The sequence below is a fragment of the Mandrillus leucophaeus genome, unplaced genomic scaffold (assembly GCF_000951045.1).
Source record: "Mandrillus leucophaeus isolate KB7577 unplaced genomic scaffold, Mleu.le_1.0 Scaffold36, whole genome shotgun sequence".
NCBI classification, from domain to species: Eukaryota; Metazoa; Chordata; class Mammalia; order Primates; family Cercopithecidae; genus Mandrillus; species Mandrillus leucophaeus.
Genome location: NW_012103809.1, coordinates 6,992,072 through 6,999,188, shown reverse-complemented (window position 1 = coordinate 6,999,188; position 7,117 = coordinate 6,992,072). Strand labels below are relative to the sequence as shown.

Below are 7,117 nucleotides of genomic sequence, written 5' to 3'. Positions count from 1 at the left end.
GCCCAGTCATACACACAACAGTTTTTATAAACAGTCCAGTATTAGCAGTTTCCCGATTCCACATTAAACACCATTAATCTTATTTTAGACCATTTTTTATACCTGACCCAAACTTCTAAATGATGAATAGTCAAGCTCCTATGCATGCTTCAGAACCCAGCTCAAATGTTCTCTGTCCAGCAAAACTTTCTTCCATGCCCAAATTGGTTGGGCAGCCCTTCCTTCATGGTTTCATTGTTTATCACTTTCTGAGATCTGCATCCCATAATCACCTTTCCTGATTGGTCTCCTCTACTAGACTGTGAGCTCTTATTCATCTTTCTTACCCATTTTTTGGTTCCAGTGCCTAGCACAGAAATGTTGAAGGAACAGAGTATAAATGAAGATAATGAGTTCCCTACTTGAAATGCAAAGCAAGCCGTCTCTACCTTCTGCAAATGCGAGGAAAAAATAGGAAGCTGTATCTGATGGGACTTCTTTCAGGGGCTCTGCCAATCTGCTGGGACAGCTGCAAGCCAGCCTGCAGAACTAGCATCCGTTTTGGCTTCGAGAAGATAAGGGGCTGTCAACACAAGTGGAATGATGGGGAGGAACCGGTGGGAAAGTAGCATTGCCTCCGAGATTTCCCCCATGATTAGATCAGGGAGTGCGTGATTGGAAACGTGCTCACGGGGAGGGATGCTTGAGGTTCCAGGCTGATTATGTTAGGGAACAGCCCTGGGCCCTGGGTGGCCAGGTGTCAGCCATCCTCCAGGTACCCAGGGATAACTTCCCTGATGAAGGGCAGCAACAGGTGCCTGCTCTGTGGGACAACAGAGCTCCGTCTTTCCCTGGAGGTGTGAATGGGAAGCCCCTTGCCCAGACTCGTGGGGGCACCATTTGGATCAAGTGTCAGTCCCACCAGAGCTCTGATCTGTCCTGAGGTAGGAGCAGAGACTCAGCCACAACTTGGAGACCCTGAGCTTGGAGGATGTAAGGGGAGCAGCTGCCTGAAGGGCTTTAGGGTCTCTGGGCTGGAAACTCTTCCCTATAGCACAGATTTCTCAGGAGGGCCGTGAATGTTTTGGCTCAGTTACAGAGAGCACATTCAGCAGGCTTCGGAGGGAGCCGATTTTCCATTTCCCTATGAAGGATCTCCGGAGGGCAGTAAAGCTCCTTCTGAAATTATTTAACTTAAAAGCTTCTGATGAAGAGCAGGCACACTGCCTTGCACATAGCACTCTCACCCGCCAGAAGTTTCCCACGGATCTCATTTTGTTCCTAACTGCAGCGCAGCGATATAGGTCGGAAGGTGCCTCTCCGCTCCACCATTTTAAGGACAGATAGCTTTGCTTTATTTGCTGCTGAGAGGATCTTGTCTTAAAAATTTAAGTTGGTTCAAGCCCCAAAGCCTCCAGAAGACCTAGGTTTAGCTCTTTGTTCTCACACAAAGGGCTGCCTGGTCTTTGTGGGGTGAGTTGTAAAGTCCTCCCCAGAAGACCCAGGCCAGTCCCCCTGTGCTCTCTGCCACTCACCCGTGGCCACACTGCTTCACATTGACAAATGTGGCAACCCTCCAAGACAGCCATTTCTGGATGCAGGGACAGGGCCCTCAGTGGGGCGAGCTGAGCATGGAGCCATGGCATGATGGCTCGCAGTCCTGGATGGACGCAGCAGAGTGACCCTCATCCATCATACCCGCATGTGCGCAGAAAGCCCCTCCCGTTCCTCTACCATCATTGTGAGCACCAGGGGACTTTGCCAGACCTCTCCTACCACTCGGGAAATGTTTGGGGCTTGGCAAAACACAACACATACTTTCTCAGGCACTTCTTGTTTTCATATTTTTCATTTTTCACTGCCTGTTAATCTGGAGTGAAATAGAGTCCATATGTTCCAAGTCCCTTTGCCTAATTCTCTGCAGCATGATTTTTGTCTCCAAAATTGTTTGAAGTCCCAAAGTTTTTGATCTTTTGCCTTAGAAAGAGGGCACCACATTTTGCCACGAAAGGATGTAAACCTGAGACCTAAAGAACGTGTGTTGGCCTGGTGCTCCCAGAGGCGTGTGGATGCAGCATGGGACAAGTGGCTCCCTCGTCCTTTCAGGGAAGTCGTTCACCCAGGAGTGAGAAAGTGCAGATGGCCTCCTCAGGCTGTGCGGAGTGACCTAGGGCAGTATTCTTTTCTCATGGCAAAAGGAGGAAAGCCTTTGTAGGTTTCCCCATTAGGAAATTAGCCATGGCTGGTAAGGGGCTTATAAAAAAGGGCCTCTGCCTCTGCCTGAACCCCTCATTTTCCGTCTCCCTGGTAGAATCTATTTACCATCAAGTCAAAGAAATGTCATAGCCACGTGCTCAGGGAAGAGTGCAAGACTGCCTCTACTTATTTCCTACATTACATGGAGACAGAGTGCTTTTCTCTAAAGAGCCATTTTGGTGCTTTCTCTGGGGTGGAGAGAGAGGCACCATGCTAAGAGAGATGATCGTCATGAGGACATCAAAGACCTGTGGTATTTGCTGGAGGCCGAACCCAAAGCCCAGGCTGACAGACAGGCAGTTTGCAGAACAGGTATCTGTGTGCTTTTTTCAGGAGAAATCCCAGCATACGGTGAATGGCATCTGACACACCCAGGATTGTGGGGTATGTCAACCACACACTCAGACAATGCAAGTTCCCTTTACATTGCAAGTGGTTTCAGGGATGAGAGGAATGCTCTGTGCCACACTAATCCACCTACACACACACACGTGCACACACACACAGACATACAGTGTCTGACTAGAAGTCTATACTTAGAATTATGCTCCTTTAGCAAGAAACTTTTGATAGAGGATATTTGGGTGGGGAAAAGCTGGGAAAAAGAAAGAATCTGAGGATCTTGAGGATCCCAGAGTGGGCTTTTCAGAAGCCCCCTGAGAGAGGTAGGGTAAGGGAAGACTGTCCAGAATGCAGAGAAAACAAACTTCGCTTAGCAATCTGATTAGTAGGAGTGGTTGGATTAGTAGGATTATGATTGATTTTCTTTTCTTCACTATATTTTTCCACATTTTCTAAATTTGTCATTTTATGGTCAGAAAAAAAATGCTAATTTAAAAAATCCACAAAGAGACAGGAAGATCTTTGAAGGGCAGCACTCACAATAATGGGAAAAGGGTTCTCCAAAGTCTAGGGGAGCTGACAGGTTCCAGCTCTCATGGGCCCATCCCAGTCAGTTCCTGAGCCCCGGAGAGCTGGTAGAAGGCTCTGCTGACCCTGAACCTTGAAAGCTTCAGAGGCCTGGGCTCTGCATTTTGGGTTCCTTTTGGAACTGGAAGGATTATCTTATTTTTGTGCCACATATCTTAATATGTGCCAAAGGCTTTAAGAAGTTACTGTGCAATGTACGATGATGCCTGGATCTCAGAACCGGAGGGGATCCGTGCATGGGCTTCAGGTTGTGGCGGAGTTTTGTGCATCTGTCTGAGTTGCATGTTTCAGAGAGAGACTCCACAGCTTTCACTAAGAATCATAAAGAGGTCTAGAGCAAATGGAGCGACAAGACCTGGCAACAGAGCCCAGACCTCTGAAGCTTTCAGGGTCAGCAGAGCCTTCTACCAGCTTTTCGGGGCTCAGGAACTGGGATGGGTCCATGAGAGCTGGGACCTGCCAACTCCCCTAGACTTTGGAGAACCCTTTTCCCATTATTGTGAGTGCTGTCCTTCAAAGATCTTCCTGTCTCTTTGTGGATTTTTTAAATTAACATTTTTTCTGACCATAAAATGCCAAATTTAGAAAATATGGAAAAATATAGTGAAGAAAATAAAATCAATCATAATCCTACTAATCCAACCACTCCTACTAATCAGTTAACCTCCTAGGGTTTTTCTTTTCCTTTTGTCATTTTAGAGAGAGTTGAGATCATATATGTCTATGAATAGAGCCCTTCTCATTTAACATTACATCATAATCATCTTACTTGCCATTGAAAGGTCTTCATAAGCATCATTTTCTATGTTTGCACAATATTCTATTATATGGCTGCATGACAGTTGACTTACCCCTTTTTCTGTTGTGTATTTGTGTTGTTCACAGTTGTTTTGTTTTTTGTTTTGAGACAAGGTCTCACTGTCACCTAGGCTGGAGTGCAGTGACCCAATCATAGCTCACTGTAGCCTTTAACTCCTGGGCTTAAGTGATCCTCCCACCTCAGCCTCCTGAGTAGCTGGGACTACAGGCATGCACCACCACACCTGGCTTTTTTTAAGAAATGCGATCTTGCTCTGTTGCCCAGACTGGTCTCAAACTCCTGGCCTCAAGTGATCTTCCCAAAACTCTGGAATTATGGACGTGAAGCCACTGCATCCAGCCTCTGTTCCCAGTTTTTTGCTATAATAAATAATGCAATCAAAACTATCTTTGGGCAAGATGCCATGCTTGCATATTGGATTATTTCTTTATGATACATTCCTAGAAGTCTCATTTGACTTTTGAAGATGCTGTGTGTTAAGATGTTGCTGAGACCCGTCTGTAAAGCGTGAATGTTGCAAAAGACTATGGGCAAAGAGGTGGGGCAGGCAACAAGGTTTGCTGGGTTCCTCCTGCACATTGGATGCACCACAAGGTGCTGTGGGTATTAATGGAGACTTAAGCATTAAAAGACCCAGCCCTTATCTCGAGGACCTTACTATATGATGTGGAGCCGTATCATATGTATTAGGTTGCTGCAAAAGTAATTGCCGTTTTACCATTAAAAAGAGGACACCACAATAACTTTTAATGGCAAAATCGCAATTACTTTTGCACCAACCTAATAAATAGCCTAAAGAGACGTCTGTATCTCAGATCCCTGGGGAATCCACACGGGAGTCTAGGGATGGAGTTGCATTTTTGTGTATCATGTCATGTTCATGTTACATTTTCTGAAGCTTTCATCAGAATCTTTTTATCTATGGAGCTGCAAAGAATTCCATGCAATCATTATTTTGGGTGTGTAGGGAAGAGGTGTGGATCATTTATCTCTAATTATTCTTTTCTTCTTTTATTATTTTATTTTATAGTTTTTATAATATAAAAAAATAAAAAAACTTTTCTTAAGTACCATTAATATGACCAATAGCGTATACTGAGGAGATGGCAGTCAGGGTCCTGCTTTTGGGGACCTTGAGGTAGAGTGTAGCAGAGGCCAGAGCCTATACCAATGGCTGTGAGGCAGATTTTGGCAGTATTTGTCACCTGTCCCTGCAGTGACCTACCACTCCATTTACATATAAATCTGTTCCTGGTAGCATGAGCCGGTTTTAGATGAGCTTCATGCCTACAGGATCATGTTGTCAGAACATAGTGTTACACGGGTGTGTGACACTTTTGGTGATACAAACCAATGTTATCTCATCTCTCTGCCGGAGCCTCAGTCCTCACCCGGTTGCTAAGCATTAAAAGAGCTTCTCACTGCTATTTCATGCCCATCAAGGGGACCAGCCCAGCTTTGCCAACATAGAAGAAAAGGCAAGGAGGTGTGGTCATTCTGTAGGCTCCGGGCTTTTCGCTCAGGGCCAGAACTGGATGTGCACATGGAAACTGACAGCCATCATTTGTATTTCCTTTCTCCAATCTGCACTGACCATTTCTAGGATGTGGCTAGCTCTTGCAGTGGGAAAATGAGAAAGCCATGTGCCAGGCCGTGGCCCTGGACAGACATCTGCAATCGCACAACTTCTATAAAACCCCATCTTAGCTCAGCATGTTGTGAGGGTTCGTGGATTTTGGCAACTGAGTGGCTATAGTCAGGACAAGTGGGATAGGGTGGGGTGTGTCTCATCACCCCATTTCTCTTGAAGTCTCTCCCACATCTGTGACTGGAGTGCCCAGGTCTCCTTTAGCGGGTCTATGGGTGAGCGTGCCTAGACCACAGAGACCTGCCCCAGGACAGGTGCTTTGACTCCCAAGTCTTTTCGCCTAGCGTCTATTTTATCTGACTTGCTAAGAAATCTGTGTCCTTTTTTTTTTTTTTTTTGCCCTCAAGTCGGCCGTTTCTCCAGGTCTAGCCGAGTTGTTTTTCTTCTTCCTTGACTCTCGGCTTCCATGGACTAAATCTCTTTCTCATTTCCCTGTCACTCTCTTTTCCTTTGATCCTTTGTTTTCCCCAGACCCAGAACCACTTAGTCTCCTAAAGGGTTCAGAGAGGCACTTTGGTCTCCCTGTAATTTATACACACATTACAGTCATCACGTAAGAGGAATTCTTATTTGGCCTGACCTCCACTGGCCAAAAGCAACACACCCCACCCTGAAGCAGATGGGGGTCGGGGAGGAAACAGGCACTGCCAACTCCTCAGATTTAGGTAATATCCGCTCTTTATAGGAAAAGAAAAACTTTAAACAAACACATCTGTGACCACTGCCAGCCCTAATCCGGAATGCAAAATAAACAAGCACGATAATGCTCAAAATACAATCCTGGGGAATCGTCGGGGGCAGAGAGGGGAAGACGTCAGCCAAAAGCTTAGACCTTCAAAGGGTATCATTAAGAAATTCTTCACACTTAATTAGACTCACCTTGGCTAGGATTTAAGCTTATGTATTCTGATTCTTCCAAATACAGATACTCTTCTCCTTTCACTATGTGATTTTTAATAATAATATATTTTTACTAAAAATGATATTTTAAATGTAAAATACAACATATAAAACATTTTATATATAAGATAACTGTAATGATATATTTTATATGTAAAAAGATTATATCATATACTTTAATAGTACTATCTTATATTTTGTATTTAAATAATATAAAAGCAAAATCTATTTCTGTTTAAAATGTTATAGATTTATATACATAAACTATAAAATGAAGCATTTTATACTACCTTAGCAAATATTGTTAAACATTTCTAAAATATAGATTACTTAAATATCTTAAAATAAATCTTTCTATTTAAATCAATATCAGACGTTTAACATTAAAATTAAGTAATTCATGGCCTTTTGGGACCAGGACACCTGTAATCCCAGCACTTTGGGGATTTAGGGGGTAGGGGACCACTTAAGACCAGGAATTTGAGACCAACCTGAGCAATATAAGGAGACCCCTGTCTCTTAACAAAAAAAAAAAAAAAAATTGGAGACCCAGACGTTTAACATTAAAATTAAGTAATTCATGG

At 44.1% G+C, this 7,117-nt stretch overlaps 1 protein-coding gene across 3 annotated transcripts in view; it reads left to right on the top strand.

Annotated features, from left to right (window-relative positions):
* The window catches only part of GFOD1 (glucose-fructose oxidoreductase domain containing 1), a 155,099-nt gene that overhangs the window by 144,710 nt on the left and 3,272 nt on the right, over positions 1–7,117 (top strand). The gene's annotated exons all lie outside the window — the stretch shown is intronic.